Source organism: Lepisma saccharinum, chromosome 17 (genome assembly GCF_977018435.1).
Source record: "Lepisma saccharinum chromosome 17, izLepSacc3.1, whole genome shotgun sequence".
NCBI classification, from domain to species: domain Eukaryota; kingdom Metazoa; phylum Arthropoda; class Insecta; order Zygentoma; family Lepismatidae; genus Lepisma; species Lepisma saccharinum.
Genome location: NC_139245.1, coordinates 62587580 through 62607809, shown reverse-complemented (window position 1 = coordinate 62607809; position 20230 = coordinate 62587580). Strand labels below are relative to the sequence as shown.

The following is a 20230-nucleotide window of genomic DNA, read 5'->3' as shown; positions in this document are numbered from 1 at the left end:
TAGCTTCCCACAAGTAACACATTCAGTTTTATCATTTTTACGATTGAAACTGATGGTGGATGCCATTATGCTTTCTCCAAAATCACAGAAATCAAAAAGTCTAGTATATATAGCGATACAATTTTTTTCAGGTATGTTATTTTATATAGAATTTCTTGGGGGTGAATACAAAAAACTCAAGAATTCAATCTATACTGTGAATAGAATTTCAGGTATGTTATTTTATATAGAATTTCTTGGGTGCGAATACAAAAAACTCAAGAATTCAATCTATACTGTGAATACAATTTTCAGGTATGTTATTTTATATAGAATTTCTGGGTCACGTCATGGCTTGCCTAGACATTTTTTTTTTTAGAGATTACGTTTGAAGAGAAGCACCAGCGTGATGGGATTCAAAGAGGGTGGCACCTCGCTCGTGTTTTGAATGATCAGCTTATCGCCGGCACTCACGTCGAAAACGGTAAGATCTTCGTCTTGGTGTATTTCATATATGTTGCGCGTTTCGTTCCAACGTGCCAGAGGAATGTTTCCTGCTTTCTGGACACCACGATTCGATATCAAGGTCATGGTGGGAACGCTAGCTTTTCTGCCGTGAGACCAGTACGAAAATTCATTTATCTGAATCGTGCCATCGAGGAGAAACTTGTAGTACGGATGATAAGGATGCAACATGTACAGTTTGTTACCTTCGACGAACGTGGAGATTCTCTGTTGATTGGGTACGCTGTTGATTTCGATGGCTTGCAAGGTGAACAATTTGGCGAATTTAGTGTCGACGCCGAGCAGATTACTGTGAACGTGTCCGAGTTTATTTTCGATGGGCAGCAAATGCTCGACTATGGTATCCGTTACGGCAGAAAACGACGGTTTGATTTTCACTTCCACGTTCAACTGCTTGTAGTTTTCGTTGAGTTCTTGCAAGTTGGCACCGAAAGAGGCCAGCGTCGATTCCTGCGTGGATTCCAGCACTCCAACTTGATCTCTGACGTTGACGACGATGTTCTGAAGGTTCTCGATTTGATTCAATTTCGAGCTCTTCTCGGTAAGATCGTTAACGATGCTTCGCATCTCTGTAAACTGCGTGTGAAGATCCGTGACGCTCTGCGAAGTGGGCAAGGTCGACACCAGCGAAATGATTTCATCTCAAATCTGTTCCACGTTCGCCGTTTCCGTTTCCAGTCGTTTCAGCTTTCGTGATATGTTCCTTTTCAAAGCGTGTAATTATTTGGAGGTGGGGAGATTGGCCACCCTACTCTCGAGATCGCTCAATGAACTTTTGATGTCGCTCGATTCGGATAGTGCCGTCACCGCCGTTTTCAATTTTTCCAAATCTTCGCTCGAAGGCACGCTCGTCCGTTACGATTCTAAGTCAGCCTGTATGTTGTCCAGTACGTGATGAAAATGAGCGAGGTTGGATTCGACGTTAAAATTTTCTAAATATTCGATCTTCTGCTGAACCGTGCTTAACGTGTCCTGAATGCTCGTCAACGCGCTCGCTTCAGAGTGAATATTTTTAATTTCTTCGTTGATCAACTCCAGAGACGCCTGAAGCGTAGCGATGGTGGTTTGAATGTGTTCGAAATCTTGATAAGCCTCCAATTGAATTTTTATGTTCGCGACGCTTTTACCGATGACCTGCAGTTCGTCAGACGATGGTAGGTTCGTCATGGTATCTTCCAAAGTCTGTAACTTGGATTTAATTTCTTCCAACGTGCCGGTGAATTCTTCTTGTAATTTGGAAACGACGACATGCAAGCGTTCTACATCGATATCGTTCACGACGGTTTGAAGTTCGGAGAAATTCTTTTCGATTGCGGAAGTTCGTTCTTCGATTTCGAGTTTCAATTTTTCCAAATCTTCATTTTTCGATTGAAATTGCTGTAATTTGGCCAAATCATTTTGAAGCGAATCCACGCTCAACTGTATATTTTGAACGTTGTCGTAAGAAGGCACGTCGACATAATTTTTTATGAGCGTTTTCAGTTCGGAATCGATTTTCAGAATGGGGTCGAGACATTGCGTTTGGAGCGTAGCGATCTCCGACTCTAAACTTTTGTTTAAGGTCTCCTGCAAAGCGATCAAATCGCTCCTCAACTTTTTAATTCGGACATCCAACATGAGAATCTCTTCTGCGTGGTCTACACGCTTGGTGTGGCCGAAAATGTCGTTAGGCATTTTGGTTAACGGTTATTTATAATAGGATAGACGATTCGTAATTCTACGAAGAGAGGAAGAGTTTGTCGTAATCTCCGATGAGTTCCACGTAAAGACAATCTCCTCCTGAAACATCGTACGTAATGTTAGAAAGCATCTTGTCGTGCTTGATTCGAAAAATGTTCTTGCCGCTAGAAATTTTGATTTTTCGTCCTTCGTTCTCCGGATTCACGGTGATCCGGAGTTTCCCGTCGATCGGAATTTCGTAGAAATGCAAATTGTTATTGAAGACGTAAAAGTTTTTGCCCACATCCTCGTCCAATTTTGTCCAAATGCTGTTGAGGTGAATGATCAACAGACCGTTGAGTTTAGTTAACACGGAAGGTAGATCTGTCGTGCGGTGTACAGTTTCCATGTTTGTTTGCTTTCGGAAACCAAAGAGATTCATTGTCCTTGCTATTTATTGTGTATGTGAGACAGTTAAGTTTTTTTTTGTTTTTTTTTTCAATTGCATCGCCTACAATTTTTACTAATTTCTAAACGATAGTGTCCCCAAGGCAACGTGTGGATTCCACAAGACAAAATACATCTTTTATCGTCATGCGGATCTCATGCTACTTTCCTAACTTTGTTTGTTGTAATCACATGGTCCACACTTTGGATTCTTTGTTCTATACTTAGTATCGTCGATTGTGAGTAAAGGCAATCGATGTAATCGTGGAAGGTGAGTTTGTTCTCCACCGTTTTCTTGCACACACCTTTTGCTTTCTTCGTGACGCTACTCTCTGTTCTCATGGCATACATCTTCTAACGCAAACCCGCGAACTCGACAATAATATCACCGTTACATTCATCTTTCAGTTTACCTAGGACTTTTTTGTTGAGGGAAGGAATCCCAAATCTGTTGGGTTGAGGATATGCGGAAGTATCGAAATACTCGAGCATGGAAGGATTTTTTTATGTCTTCGTAGAGGTTAGGTGTTTGTATGCTGTAAATGAAGCTGTCGGTGTCCGTGTACAAAAGTGATATCTTATCATCGAAGAAGGGTTTCATCACGTCGTAATGAAATTCGAACATGTAAAGTTTCGACAAGTCGAGAACCGTTGCGCCAACGTAAATTGGTTTTCTGAATTTCATCAATTTTATATCAAGATTGAAAAGTGCCAAATTCTCGTTGTAAATTTTTCTCGACTTGAATCTAGGATCGGCCACCCACTTCATGCATTTATTTTTATCCGAAACCAATTTCACGTCTACGTGATTCCGCACGTTTTCCATCGTCTTGCCATACACCGCGTTATTCATCAATTTAAAAAAAATCTTTGTCTAAATCGGAAGTGGCAACCGTCCTATGTTGCGTGTTTGTTTCAATGTACGGTTTGAGCCACTCGGAATGTTTAAACCTGAGGACTCTTCTAACATTCGCTACCTTAGCACCCTTCCCGATCAAGAATCGGAGATTCGAGTAATGAACAACGTATCTCTTTTTCCCCTCTAGAGTCAATAAAAGCTTGCATTGATTAGAATGAGGCGAAGATTTGAACTCGGATGCCGGTGGTAAATCGCTGAACAGATCGTGTAAATGGTCGGGGAATTCGATATCCACCTCTGCGAAGAAGCCATGCTCGCTATCGTCGAAATTTTCTACGTCTGTTGATGCCCATTCGAATCCCCCGTAAGGAAGTTTCTGTACCATGGCATGTCCGTAGAGATTATTAACGTCGGCGTAGAAGATATAATTCGATGCTCGATTTGAATCATAATCTTCTTTCATGTGCACGTTGTTGGCTTTTGCATATCTCTGTACACATTGTACCATCCCGCCCCGAATCCCCCTCTCGATGAAAAGTAACATGTCCACGTCCGATATCAGTTCCAGCTTGACCTTTGTCTGGAATAACATTGCCGACCACGCTAATCCCGGTAGGCTGTAGAAATACGCTGGATCTAATTTATAAATATTCGTTACCGTTTTCCTGAACGCTTGAAAAACATCCGCGAGTATCGTTACGTCTAATTTTAAGTAGGCATCGTGGTAGTCTCCGAGTGTCCTACATTCTAATTTCTCCCACATGAGTTGCGCGTGTTGGTATTCTTCGTCCGTGATTCCTTTCTCTCTGAGTCGACTGTAAAATTCTCTTGGAAGTGGAAGAGCGTCGTCGTTAAATTTAGAACCATCACTAACATATTCGTAAGGATAAATCCCTTTACGTCTAACGAGTTCTATGTCTACGTTGGGAAAACTAGCTTTTGTAATTTTGAATTGTTCGTCTAGAAGTTTGCCGGCAAGAGCGTCCAGGCTGGCAGAGAGAAATCTGTACGAATCCAGAAACCTCATCTCGATGGTATTTTTAGTCTCGGGAATCATAACTTTCTTACTTATAGAGATGTATCGTTCTTCCTTTTGAGCAAGAATATCTATTTTTTGAGCGTCGTATCCGAGTTTCCTAATTAAGGGATGAAAGTCGTAATTAGAACCATTGTGAAAGAATATGGGGACGAATTTTGGTTTTTGGATTTTGAGGTTGCACGCATTACAGATTCCGCTTACGAAGCGACCGTCCGTATGCGAATGGTGAAACACTTTACGATTGTCGTCTGTGAAGTGGTTATCGCACACGGAACACTTGACAGTGTCATAGTAATTTTGAAGTTCGATAGCAGATAACGGAAGCATCGGTTTCGATGTTTGCAGCATGCATCCAATTTTCCCAACCTCCTCGACCATCTTTTCGAAGAAGCCTTCGATTGCATCGGGTCCTCGGTATACGTACGGTTCATCTATTTTATCCCGTCGCACGACAACGTAACCGAAACTGTTTGGTTCGTGAAGCTGGTAAGGTGTGGTGGAAGAAACTTCGGGATCCGGGTCGCAGTACGAGAGTGGTTTGAGGAACGCCTCGAAATCAGCAACGATGATGGCCGGATGTTCCAACAACGTCTTGTGCATCCTGAATTCTTCCACTTCGTTTTTTTCGGGCATCAACATTCGAACCGGTCTGTTGTTGCCGCAATATATTTTATGTTCGGCAAGTTTATCGATAGCAATCTGACGTCCGGTGTATTTTCGATAATCGACTTGTTTTATATCGTTGAATGTGGTTAGACATCTCGGGCAAACTTCGATGTTGTTTGCATACTTGGTAGTTTGACTTCTGACCAAACGTGATAGTGAACGAATAAGACAGTAATGGCGAACACTGTCGTTTGAAATTAGAAGAAGATTAATCATACGAGCATTCTCATCGTCGACATCGCTTATCCTGACGGGATGCACAACATGTTTATCCAACGTATAGGAATACACGTTGATGATTAAGCGTTTTCCTTCTGCATCTCGTGCTCGTGTTTCGAATTTTGATATATCAGAAATGGTCACCGGGTATTCGATGCCAGACATTGCATTTTCCAGTTCAGGTTCAATCTGCTTGTAATGATAAACCCGTTCTGGATTATTTGACCAATGAATCGGGTGAAGTTCCGCCAACACACACCAAAGAAAACATTTATCATCTATATTTTGAATATTCAGCACAGCTTTTTTATTTTTAATATCCACTGGAAGAGGAACGTAGCTGGAAGCGCGAAGAGGCGAGAATCGGTTCACGTAAACGGTTAACGTGTGAGGACTTCCACACAGAGACCATCCCGATCCTTTAGCCTCGAAATCGTCGTGTTTCTTAACCAGTTCATTTGAAAGATCGGAATAAAATTCGATAAATAAAATTATCGACGTCCGCCAAATGAAGAGCCTGGTTTTTTGTTCGATGATAAAAAATACTTGTTGTACCATCGACTTTTTCGTATTCGGAAAATAGATCAACATATACTTTTATGGAATTATTTTCCAATTTATTTTTTAGAATATTTATCACGGATGTTTTCGTTTCACGCAAGAAACTAAGAATGTCCCGGCCTGGTTCCGAAGTAAAAGAGAAATCCTGAATATGACGGTTGAATGCAGATCTAATTGGTTTGCGTTCATCCGATAATTTAACTTGTTTGGAAGTGGAAGCTTCCGTTTCTGGATTATCGATTTTTCTTTTCAATGTTCCTTGTTCGTCCACGACGTGAAGAACGAGAGGGTCACGGAACAGTTTAAAAAAAAAAATCCTAAAAAAAATTGCCATACTAAAAAAAAAATCAACAAGGTTATATAAAATATAATGTAAGTTAGTTCGGTGTGCAAATTAAAAAAAAATAATAGGTCACTGAAGATCGCAAAAAAAATAATCGTAAGATAGGTTAAGTTATATCACGTAAGATCGTGATCGAGTAAGATGTTGGCAACACTGCGAGAAAATAAGGCTTGTGTCTTACAAGAGCAAACCATTAAGTCGAGCCCCACCGAGCCCCACTTTCGGTTGGTGAACTCTCTCCATTTGGGTCTACTACAGTTTGGTGTGCAAATCAAAAAAAAAATGATAGGTTAAGTTATATCACTGAAGATCGTAAAAAAAATCGTAAGATAGGTTAAGTTATATCACGTAAGATCGTGATCGAGTGAGGTGTTTGCAACACTGCGAGAAAATGGAGCTTATGCCTTACAAGAGAAAACCATTAAGGCGAGCTTCACCGAACCCCACTCCGAGCTCCACTTTCGGTTGGTGAACTCTCTGTTTGGGTCTACTCTAAAGTAGGTCAAAGCATGTAGAGGCTATCGTGTAGTTTAGCACGTAATAAAAAAAAGGATAGGTTAAGTTATATCACGTAAGATCGTGGTATATCTACAAGTGTGAGGTGGGAAAAAAAGGGAAATTTTACTAAAACATCGACAAAAAATTGTCAAAATATGTCAAAAACTGATGTTCGATTGGTAAAAAAAGAGGCTACAAATGCATACCTACTAAGTACGAGTGGGAAAAAAGGGAAATTTTACTAAAACATCGCTAAACGCTAAAACATCGACAAAAAATTGTCAAAATATGTCAAAAAGTGATATTCAATTGATAAAAAAAGAGGCTACAAATGCATACCTACTAAGTACGACGTAGAAACAATAAGTTTACACTACTATAGTTCACTAAATTGGGCACTTCTTTTTTTTCTGAAACCATATTTTTCTTGATACAATATACAAAAGCCTCCATTTCGGGTTGCAATTTATGATAACGTTCGTTCTTTAATTTCTGCAGAGGCCTAAAAAGGTTACACAAAAATAAGTGTAGTTCGGAGGCTGTGAAAATAAAAGCATCGGATGAATGATGCTGATACATCGAGATACAACGTTTCCCGAAAAAATTTACACCACTGACAGTGATATTTCCTGTAACCAAGTAATTGAATCGACGACCTGTTTCGACGTAATTCAGTAAGTCAGATTTCAAAGCCCACAGTTCTCTAATCTGCTTAGAATCGATGCGTACGGGTGATCTCCCCTGTTGCGAAAACTCCCACACCAAATTGAAAGGGGATCGCTTTTCGAATCCTATTGCTACGAACTTGTTTTTTTCCTTGTTCAGAAAATATGTGTTAGCAAGATAGAGATCTAAACATGCCTCTACGTTGTGTAGTCCAGGACATTCGATTGTATCTGGGGAAAAGCCGATCTCCCTACGCCGTTTTATGAAATCACAGTCTGTAGTCACATCTATTCCCTCGTCCATCGGTTCGTTCTTGATAGGGACAGTTTCGATTTTGAGGGGCTGCACACGTTTGCGGGTTTTACGTTTGGAAGCATCATCCTGATAGGTCATACGTTTCACTAGTTTATCATGTTTTTCCATTGTAGAATCCTTAGTAGGCTCCATGATGTTTTCACTAGAGCTGTCTCGACGGCACTGTGAGAAAGATACAGCAGCACACATTTATATAGCTTTTTTCATAACACGACACCGGATCGTGTGGATGGAGCAACACGATTGATCCCCTCTCGGGCACTTGGAATGGGGTAAACATTTGAAGATCTGATGAAAACGGTGTAGGATATATCCATCTTTACTGACACCGGGTGGAAATGTTTGAATGAAATCCTTGGTCGTAACATGGCGTGCTTTGTAATAAGCATACACGCAACAGTAATATCCGAACGTCGTGGCCAATACCCCCTGTAAAGGAATGTTGTTGTAAGTCCAGACCGAGGAATGACGATTCAGGAAAGTTACGAATTCTGGATAGAAAGGATGAAATCCGTATGAATCGAAATATTCAGCAATATTGTTTTTGCCAAAACAGAAGGCCACCCAGTGTGTACCCTGGAAGTTGGAAGTGTCAGTGTTTGCCATTATCAAGGCAGGGGTAGGAAACGTCCGAGGTAAAAGATCTCTCGAGTAAACACCGTAGAAAATGTTCTTGGTGGAACAGTTTCGAGATAGAATCTCCCTGATCTGCGACGTGTTCATGTTGCCTATGTTTTCGAAAACGTAAAATGAGAATAAGATGATATTCTTCTAATATTTGGGGGAACGGTTGCGTGTCAACAGGTTTGGCGGACAGTACTTCCAAAGAATCACTATTATAAATATCATCACAGGTTATCAGTTCGATGAGTTTCCCCATCTCACGTTACATATGTTTTCATATGTTTATAATAATATCTCTGTCTTTGGTCATTTCTATGAGTCCAGGGTAAAATCTGGCGTCTGGCAGTCGTGGAAGCAAACGTGTGTCAACAGGTTTGGAAGCTGTCACTTTCGAAGAAACACTTTTATGAGTAATATCACGGGTTTTCCGTTCGGCTGGTTTTTCCATCACAGGTGATGTCTACATCAGAACTGTCTCAATAACACTGCGAGCCAGAAACAGAAGCACACATATTTATAGACAATTCGGTCTCACTGATGGAGGATAACACTTCTGTCTTTTGTTATATCTACTGCACATTCGAATTCAGTATACAGAAGGTATGTTATATTTTCCGACAGCTGGGGAGAAAATTGCATCTCGGCTCCGATGATACCTTGTTCCTGGAGACTGGTGTGCGTGTCGTTTCCTGAAGAGTCAGGCGTTATGTCGAAAATCAGGAAAAAGGACCCGTTCTCGAACATTTTCTTTGTAATCTGGTGTCCGTAATTGGCGTGGTGAATGCCTGTACCGGAAAATAGAGTTTGATAGGCACGTGTTATCAATCCACCGTTTCCTCCTGTGGTGACCCGCAAGGGTTCGTAAGGTACGAGTTCTCCATTTTTCACAAGATGGAAAGAAGATAGGTTAAAACTTCTAAAGTCGAACGGATTTTTCTTACTGTCTCCGAGAAAGCTGGCGGTGGATACCATAGCAAAAAGAACAACATTCGGAAAAGGACCTTGAAAAGCATTATCGATCGAAATCTGCTGCGTTCCGGCAACGTAAGAATAAGCTTTGATGACGCTTCTGGTGAACGGATAATGGGCAGGAGCGTAAGAGAGTGCTCTGTCTATGGCCAAACTGGTGGTAGGAGTAGGAATGATGTGATTTATTTCGAGAACAGCCTTTAAAATTTTTATTCTGGTGGTTGGTGAAGTCTGATCTCCCCAGATGTAAAAAGCATCACGTGACCTGGCTAGATCGATACGTACTTTAACGCCGTTGATCAGGTATTTAGGCTGGTGGAAAAAATCAATGTGCAGTTTTCCCATAAGTTCGACTACGGCAGACACTTCCGTAGGATTTCCGGTTGTCGGAACGTGCTGGAAAAGTCTTTTCTGGCGGTAAAAACTTTGTTGTCGGCTGTGATTTGATTTTGATGTCCGGGTGTGTCCAAGTACCACAAGGCATTTGTGAGATGCGTGTTCGCAGCATCGCTGCCATAATTGATTTCTGCTTCGAAGATTGATTTATATGCGTAATTGTTATCGGCAACTGTTACAGCGATACCGTTGAGAGATACTTTGTGAAAAAAGTGAATGGAGAGGATAATTTACGACCCCGCAGTTTTTTGTGAGGGCGTTGGAAGGTTCGGAAGCACTCATGGGAGACTAATCTTGATTGACCATCTGCGTTAGCAGACGAAGATAGGCAGATGATAGATCTAGAAAATCTGTTCCTGCCGGCGGAATGGCAAACTGAAGTATGTTCTGATTATCTATGGAAGCGATAGGCTTGTAGGCGACCGTGTAAGTTTTTTCGACATTTTGCTGAATAGGTTTTTTGCTGAAAACATCGAACTGCGAGATCATGCAAGTGTTATTCTCCATTATTATCCAAAAATATCTTTTCCTGCCGCCTTCTGTTTAATTTTCCTTTTGCGTGTTGTCCTAGATTTTGTGGATGTTTTCCTCCCCTTTTTGGATGCGCTTTTTTTACGGATCGCAGATGTTCTAATACGGGTGGCTGAACGTTTTAACATCGACTGAGCAATTTTTGTTGCAGGTTTTGTTCTTGTACCGGAACCTACCAGAGAGTCGATTTTGCGTTGTGCTTTACTTTGAAGATTTTGACCCGCTTCACGTACACGTTGACGGACGATAGTTCTCGGAGTCTGTTGGCTTGTTGCAATGTCGGTGATAATGTTAGCGCCTGTTTTTAAAGCTTCTTTCCCGATTGCTTTTGCACCGCTCCAAAGTAGAGGTTTCACCATTCTAAAGAGTCCTGCGAAAAGTGACCCCAATCCTCTCCCTTTTTGAATTCTAGTTGAACGGTAGATAGGTCCAATTCCCCCACGGATTTGATTACTGTAATATTCGGTCTGCGAATTCATGGTGATTCATTCGCTTTTCGGCATAGACTGAGAAAAATAAAGGCCTTCTGTTTTTTAAAAGGACTTTACTTTTCTACGAAAATGTAAAACAACAATTGTGGGTACGGAGCCGTTCCTCAAAGGCAGAAGATCTCCTTTTCTATCGTACATCGCAATTTCTATTGTTTCGAAAGAACCTTTATCCAGAGAAACGTAATGAATCGGATTGAAAGTATGATGGGCTACGGGTACTGTGCAAGATGAATCTGTTTCCGAATACAGTTTTCGAGTAAGACGTAGAAGACGTAGCATTTCTCCTCCGACCAATTGCGGTTTCACTAGATCGGAGTAAATGAATATGTAGGGTTTTTTATCCACGACGTTGTTGGACACAGCATGCGTAGAATAAATAGATTTCAATATGTCATATCGAAATTTAGCATAGTCATCAGTCTCGTCTACGGGTGTAACAGTATTTGTTGGAGCATCGTTAGATTCAGGCTTTGGAACCCCTATCACGGACAGATGTTTGTACACAGCCTTTTTAAAGAAAAACCTGAGACGAGTAGGAACAGCGACGTTAGCAGGGTTTGTTTTCAGGAAATTAATCAGATCCTCTTTGTGTATGTTGCTGCAGGAAAATAGAATGGTTGTTCGTTAATATAGAGTGTATTATCTGTAGAAACAGAAGATCCCGACGAGTCCCATTGCGGTTCCAACAAAAAATGCCAGAATTTCTCGAGAACGGTTCTCCTTATTTCCAGGTCGTTGGGGAGGGATTCTTCGATGGAAGAGATCAGATCCTCAGCACTCGCATACGTCCGAACAGGAAAGGTTACCGCTCCAAAATCTGTTTCCAAAACATTGTCGTATAGAGTTGAATAATGCAGTTCTGCTTATCCGACTTCCCACAATTCTGGAGACAGATCGATCCGTTTTGCAAGTTTTACGTTGAAATGGGTCAACGTGTCGTTCGGAAAATAATTCTCCGATGCAGATGACGGAAGGTAAACATAGAAATTATCGTCCATTCTCGCCGAACACAAAGAATTCACTGGATCGTGGTGACGATATATTTTGATATAAATATGTTTTGGAAATTATTTTTCTGATGACTGTTTTACGGAAGATGCCTTGATCCACGAATCGAAACTAGGTGGATATCCGAGCCAGCGAACCTGGTATTCCAAATTTTTACCTTTTCCCCGGCTGTTCAAAATCTTATCAATTTTATACTCTTCGTCAGGATCCGAATAAACTTTTTGCAGTTCCTGTTTGTAAAATGTACCTTTTACAGGTTCTTCATTTAAATCGTCTAATATGTATACAGGTACAGGTGATCGCTGAACAAGGGAGTGGATTTTGAAAAGTTCTCGTGACCACGATTGTTCATATCCCTTCTCGAAATGTCCTTTGACGACGGAGATTCGTACGATATCACCAACATTCAGATCTGAAGATGGCTGTGAAATATGTCTGTCAGCTTTGTTGAGACATTTCCACACGATGTAAACGTTAGACTCGTTCACATCTCGAGGTGCCATTCCTATGGAACTGTGGATAGTTGTATTGTAACCTTCGAGAAGTTGCGGTAAAATGTCTACGTAACGTCTTGTTTTTTTCGACGTGAAATATTTCCACATTCGTTCTTTCAATGTTCTGTTGAAACGTTCCACTACACTTGCTTTCACAGGATAATTTGAAGCGATCGAAAAATTTACATCTTCATTTTTTAAGAACTTCTGGAATGTAGAATTCGTGAATTCCGTTCCTTGGTCGGTCTGTAGTGTGACGGGTTTTCGTCTGCTTCGTCCGAAAATAGTTTTGAAAGCTTCGGTTACCGAATTGCTTGTTTTATTTTTTAGCGGTAATGCAAAGGCATATTTTGAGAATACATCGATCACTGTCAGAAGATATCTGTATCCATCGTTATGTTTTTGTATCGAAGTCATATCGTTGAGATCAGCTTCCCAAAGCATGTCTATGTTCCACACATTGTAATGATTCCGGAGGAACCTTTTTCTCGCAGGTTTGTGGAGAGTGTACGTTTCCTGGTGCATCAACCATTTTTTCACCGTATTGCGGGATATATTTTTATCCCGTACCGCGTTCCATAAACGATCTACAGATGAGAATGAAGCCCGGTGTCGGGGATCGTAATATATTTTGGTGAGGATTTTATCGTGTTTTAACTTAGGGACTCCCATGACTGATCTCTCTGTCTACGGCTTTTTCTCAAAGGAACCAGCTTGTATGCGTCAGGTGTTCTCAGAAAAGGTGTAGTTTTTCTGGAAACACGGACAGCCACTTTCTTCTTCTTTTTCTGTTTCTGTCGATGAGACGGTCCAGGGCTTTCCGTTGACGACGCTGAGAAGTTCTACGTCTTCGGATCAGGAAGTGTTTTTTCCTGACGTTCGTCTATCAAATGTTGAGCCGTAGATTGGTACTCGTCGATGATATTTTGTAACTGATGACGTGTATTACGGGGTAACGTCTCTGCTAGGTTCGGAGGAAAATACGTCGATCCTGGCGAAATAGTAGAAGAACCGTCGTTATCTTGAACAATAGAAATTTGTAATGGTTCTTGGGATTTTCGACTCAGATATTAATACTCGTCCAGTTCTTTTCTGTAAAGCCGCCATTTTTGATCGTCTGTTATATTTTTCATTTTCAGAATATCATTCATTTTCTTATCCAGAACAGATAATTTTTGAGTTACAGATAAGTCGGAACCGCGAATACGTGCTAGTTGTTCCGGTGAAAGGACGATCATCTTTTTGTAAGAAGATGCCATTTTTCAATGAGGAATGAGAGTACCGAGAAGACCCGATAACAAAGACCCTAGAAGTAAGGGTAGGAATCCTCCTTTCTGCACAAGAAGTTTTCTTCTTTTTTCGATGTTCACTTTCGGTTTCACGAGATTGCGTAAGACCGACTTGTAAGGTGTCAGACGACGTTTTGTGGACGGTTTAATCTTCACGTTTCCTTTTAAAACATTCAGGCAGCATTCGCTGATGAAACGAATTGTCTTTTTCGGAGCACTTTTCAATAATGATTTACGGATTTTGGTCGGTGAATTTTTCAACACGTGCAAGATAGGTGAATGTTTCTTGAAAGAAGACGAATGTCTATTCCTGTTAGAACGTGATTTGGTACGTGTCTTCCTCGTTCTCCTCATCTCGATGTTTTAAACATTCCTGAGGAAGATATGCAGTTGAGTAATTCTGGTTAAAAAAGTCTGTGTGATAACGTAAGGGATCCGGTGTTGACTGTGAAAGATCAATACACAAATAACTGAAAGGTTGAGTGGTAGCATCTATATATACTTTTTCGAGTTCCTTCATGCGGTGAGGATGAAGTTGTCGTACAAACACTGTGAATTGGTTCATATCTCGCGGATTTTTAAAAATAACAAAATGCTTTACGTTCAGCGAAATGTCTCTGCAATTTTTTATTGATGAAAAAGATTCTGTGTTATGAACACCACCGAAATGTTTTTGTGATGACTGCCTTTTGTGAAGAGGTCGGCGACTTTTTCTCCTTGAGCAACCATCATAAGATCATCCAGGATTATGAGAGTAGGGGTTTTTCCGTTCCACGACTGCCAATCGACGATCCCTTTATGATATTGCACATCTCGAAGATTTTGCGGAATACTGTTTTCCTGATCGTAACACCATACGAGATGAACGATGGAGTCGACCATATTTGTCACAAAAGTAGTTTTTCCACTTCCTGATGCTCCGCAGACCATCATGGTGAAAGGATGGGAAAGTTTAGGAAACATGTTTTATACTGGAGATTTGAAGAAAATGAAGATCTGGCACATTGTAAACACATTTTATACACTGACTGTCCGAAGAAGGGTTCAAACTCTGGACCGCTACAGACATATTTTAGTCAGCACAGTATCCGAAGGGATACGATAAATGTTCATCGTCGAAACGTCGTTTCAACAGTACCGGCTGAAACAGCTTTTTTTCATATGTACTGATTACTTGGAACTGTTTTGTTCTTCTGATCCTGAAAATATTTTCGACCATAACTTCAGGTTGCTCATTGTTTATCATGTCGCACATGGTATCAAAATTGACCAATTCCGATGTGGAGGTATTCAATGTGATTCCTTTCACTTTACAGATATACTTCGGTTCGGAGAACGGTTTTGTTATTTTCATGCTGTAACTTTTCGGTCCCGTTGAAACAAACTGTTCACAAACTGCATCGGGTCCGAAATCAGCCAATTCATCGGTGAGTTCTCCTAGTGCGTCACCTGTCTGGGGATGATATTTCATTTCAGGACTATCTACGTAAATTACAGAATCTGTATAACAATAGCATATCCTGTCATCCAATTTTTCGAGAAGTTCATACAGTTTCAGACGAGCATGGCATGTTGTGAAGGCTCCGATAGGAACATTTACTTTCCTGTTCAGACTGACAGCCTCTTCAACATATTTCCAGTTCACTAAAACGGTGTCCTGATTGATGAATACGACTCCTCCAATCATTATATTTGGGTCAGTCATTTTATCGAGTAAATCTTTCGATTCCTTGATGATGGTCGTCTGGAAAAGGTTGTCCCGTTGACAGAACATGCCCAATAAAGAATTAAGGCAAAGTTTAGCCAGAGTATGTTTACCAGGATTGACTTCGATACTGTTTTCTTCCAATAGAATACCCTCCTTATCGAAATATTTCTGTATGTACTTCTTCTTATCCTCGTCGTTCTGACACCATGAAGGCCAGCCGCTCGCTTCCTGTTTTATTTTCAAGAAGGTGTTGACATAACCAGAAAAAAGTCCTCCAGTCTTTGTGACAGGGTCGTACATCGATGTTTCATACTTCCACACTTCCGACACTGACAGTACTCTGTAGCCTAAACTGCAAGCTTTACGCACCTCGGCGATGACCCAAGTCCCCGAAAGTGCGCGTTGTTAATCGGAATGGCTGCATGTACCTTCACATTTTAATCTGATAGCACATTCGTTACACAAGACAAACATCAGTTTTCCATGCATTTTTATAGGTAAAACAGGATGTAAAAGGGCTTTTGGTGGCAGAACAGTACATTTTATGAACCCCTCCATGTTCAAAACCTCATTTACCGAAGGAATAGAAGTTCCTAGAAATATGGTAGGATGTCCGACAGGATAGGAACAGTATTTGTTCACATAAGGGTACAAACTTGTAAAATCATAGTACTGTAATTTTTCATTTTCCTTGATTTTGTAATACGTCCTGACTGTTTCAACTCTTCCTCCATATAAGGCGTCTCGTGGATTTAAAGGAATGCAGCAAACGATAGGGTGTGTCGATAGATAGATATCGAGTTCAGGATCTGCTTGCAATATTTTTTTGAAATCGCATTCCCACATTGTGACAACATGGTATCATTCAGAACGTAGAGCCTCAAGTTTACGACACGATGTCTCGTATCTGAAGGCTGCAGTGTTCAACATGTCACTATGTTTGTCACTGTTACTATCCTGAACGGTTTCATCTTCTTCGTCACCTTTCGGATACATACCCCTGTTAATTGATATGCAGCGTTGACAACCATGCCAGTAGCATCCAAGCGCCTCGTACACCGTCTGCGTCTCCTCGTGATAGCCGTCCACTCTGTAACGCCCTCCTATGACATATTTTTTACGAGTACGTCCGCCGTGAAGAAGTATTACATCATTTTGTTCTTCCACGTAGGTTAACCATTTCAATGCGAACTTGGACATCTGATCTGCATGATGGTAACCTCCTTTAGGTATTATTCCTATAGTGTTAGCCGTCATAAATTTCTGCCTGTAAATTAGTGAACAGGCAGATGCTATTGTGAGACAATCCTTGAAAATGTCGATCTTGCATATGTCAAGGAAATTCTGTCTCAGCTTCAGACATCCTTGTCTCAACAGGGTAACATCCTTGATGCAGTATTGGACTAGTTGGTTTTTGTTGTTGAAAGGTACATTTTTACTGCATTCAATGTCATACCAACACATAAAGCGGTGCTGATCTCCAACTGTTTTCATATATTCATAGCCGTATGCAGAAGGAGGAGGCATCAGCCCTATGTAATTTCTGTTCTTGTAGGTGTTCCACAGATGCGGATAATAGCCTTTCTGAACAGGCAAATCGAAAAGTTTGGAAAATCCAGCAAGATTTGTCTGAACGTAGTTGAGACTGTCCACAAAATGAAGATTTTGGTATGACATACTGATGATTTTGGTACCGTCTAAGATCACACGAGGTTTCATTTCTTTTTCCAGCATTCTTCGTAATTGAAACGTGCATTCGTAACCTCGTGCATTGTGTGCACAAATGGTTATGTTGGAAAACTTATGTTGTAATTCCAGGTAGGACAGGAAGGTGTCTACAGGGTCATCTCAGAATATAAACTCTCTTGTTCCACAAACAGAACATGGAACCGTTAGATCCTCTTTCTTGTAACATGTGTGACAGGCCGTCTGCACCACAATAAGATTAGGAACATGAAGAAAACTTTTCTCTTTCTCGGAGTGAGGAATATCTTTGTAACATTCAAAATCGTAAAATATATATAGAAATTTTGAATTCTGTTTAGGTTTTGGTATAGCCATGTAGCAGAAATGATTTATAGGTTTCATGCAGTTGCATACAGTACAGTATTTCATGTTACATTTATGCACTTTTTCATATGTATTGTGTGTTAGAATAATTCTGAAACATCGGGGACACTGCTGGATTTCACTACAGACTGTACCGTTTCGGAATGGTGTAGAAACATGATTTGTGAAGCAGTTCTCATTTTTGAAAATTCTGTGATATGTCTGACATATTCTGCGAACACCCTGTTCAGGCACACACGGTGGAGTTGAACGGCACATAGAACATAATTGTTTACACAGATGGTTATGAGCTGTTCGAAATATGAGTTCGTTACACCCGCGACATTCTTGTTTTGCCGCAAATGCTCCAACACGGTTTACTATCACATCATAATGCTGTCGAGTGTTATCATAGAGAAGGTATATATATTTGGAAACATTTTCAACCTGTCCTTCAAACAAAACATCTTTCACATCACGAAGATTGTTGTATACAACAATTTTATATTCTGTAAGGGCTTGATGAAATTTTCTCAGTTCAGGAATTCCACTTCCTGCACACGCATTGTCTGTGAGATCTACATCTGCTTTGCGCATAAGTTTGAAAACAGGTTTGAGAAGATTTCTATTTCTTCGATACTGTGAATAGAACTGATCATTATCAGCATGGGATTTTCCTATGATCAAAGCTTCAGCTAAACAGAGTGGTTTCTTTCTATTCGGCACACCGACGACACTTCTTTCTCGCGTGCTTAGCATGTAATTAGGTAAACAATATGTTTTTTTACCTCCGCCACCTCCGACAGGTATGTCGACATGGTCGGCGCGCAAAATTAAACGGTCTGTAGCCGTGAATGTTTTCGCGCTCTGCAATATTTTATACATAATGTTCCACACCATATCACTGTGTAACTGATCACATCTGTGCCACCCGACATAACTATCTTTCACCGTGGGGTCAGATATGTTAGAGAGAGTTAAACCTATCTTGTCTTCATCCTTGGTGTCTTTCTTAACATAGGTGAGAAGATTTTCGACACCTTCACGGATCCATGTGTGAGGATCGGCATTTTCTGGAGGGTGCGAGAAACTGAATTCCACACGACGTCCTTTGGAACGGAATTTTGGATATTCACGTTCTTGAATGTTATGTAATATTATGTTCCCTATTTGTTCATGAGGCACTGTATCACGTTTTCTTTTCTTACCTCTTCTATCTGATACAGAAGCATTTTGGGATGACGGTTCTGCTGAGGGTAAGGGATCCGGTCTCCATGACGGTCCTGGTAAAGGTTCCGGGTCTGATCCGGATGAGGTGTTTCTGGAAGTTCCTGGTGATGTGACGGCTATCTGCTTCTCCTCGGCAACTCTGGATACAGGATCGGGTGTCGATGACGGGCCTGGCGAATCTTCGGAAATATCTCTCCATCCTTCTTCGGTAAGATCGGGTACGAATGATGTCACGGTCTGTAGTAGACGGTCATACTCCTCTACTAGGGAGATACTTTCTCCCGCGATGATTTTTTGCGCGATGATCGTCAACACTTCTCGCAACTGTCCATGTGTTGTGTAATATCCATCACGATAACGTGCTAACAGATTGTCAGCGAATAACTGTACATCCATGATCGTACGATGACTGTTTCACGAACACTGTGTTGTGGAGAGAACGCCTTTCTTTATATAAGCAAGCATGACAAAGCAGTTATTTCCGTTCCTAACGGTTCTACTGCGGCTAGTTAACCGTCTTCACCAGATGTTTTCCTGGCAGATATGACATCTCATATAAAATTCTCAGAAATCGTCAAACGTCTTCAGCAGATGTTTTTCTGACTGATACGAAGGCTCATGTAAATTCTCGGAATCAATTAACCGTCTTTACAAGATGGTTTTTAGCAGTGACACATTCTGTTATTCAACGCAGATGTCTTCCTGACTCATATGAGTTGCAAAAATCGAAATTAAAAAAGAAGTAAATAATAATAAATTCTTAAAGGTTAAAAGAAGATTAAAGACACCAACGCAAATCAAAGATATTCTACATATCCTAATAGATATAAAGTGCATATTTTATTTCTCATTATTAAAACCAAAGATCAGTTTTTACATAAACGTGTATTTTAAGTAGGTTCTTATTTATGTTTGGCCACTTATCATTCTTTACAATTATCATTCTAATTAACCATTAACATATATAGCCATGCCAGTTGTGCCGGACCCTGTGGCCGAGTGGTTGTAGATGCTGAAAGTTGACGAAAAATTTGGATATCGTTCCTCTTGTGATTTTTTTAACAATATAAACATGAAAATTTGTGGCCCAAAGTTCTCCCTTTGTGGATTGATCGTAAGCGTATGGGGAATTGTGCAACTGGTTCTTATGGGAATATTTTATTATGTTAGAGCTGCAGCATTGGCAGAGGATTTACCTTTGGAGCCATCATATCCATCAGTAAAAGATTTTTATCTGGCTGCTGATAAAAGTTATCAAACGAATGCCTACAACTGTTGGATAGCTGCAAGTTTGTATGTATTCACATAACCTTTTTCTCGGCGCATGAATTTTATGTGAATAATCGTCTTTCCACAAGTATGTAATGAAGAATTAAATGTGTTCTTTCTATCAAAGATATCAATGGCAGAAACTGTAGCAATCGTGCATCATGAAAGTTTCGAATGTGTAAATAAACATTCTTCAGTATTCCGAACAACATAAGAGAAAAAAAACATAAGAATTGTTTTCAAGAAAGTTTTGTAAATTGCAACTAAGCTGTAAAAAAAGGCCCATTTCATTGTAGTCACGCTCAAACTCAACTGCATAAAACAGGATCTACTGTATACAGAGTACCAGTGAAAGTAAGCTGTTGTCCCCGTCCATTCTTCTAGGAAATTATTTTT

The 20230-nt window shown here is 40.5% G+C and overlaps 1 pseudogene; it reads left to right on the top strand.

Moving 5' to 3' along the window:
* Positions 1 to 19582: 19582 nt before the first annotated feature.
* LOC146001327 (ribonuclease kappa pseudogene) lies at positions 19583 to 19874 on the top strand (annotated as a pseudogene).
* Positions 19875 to 20230: the final 356 nt, after the last annotated feature.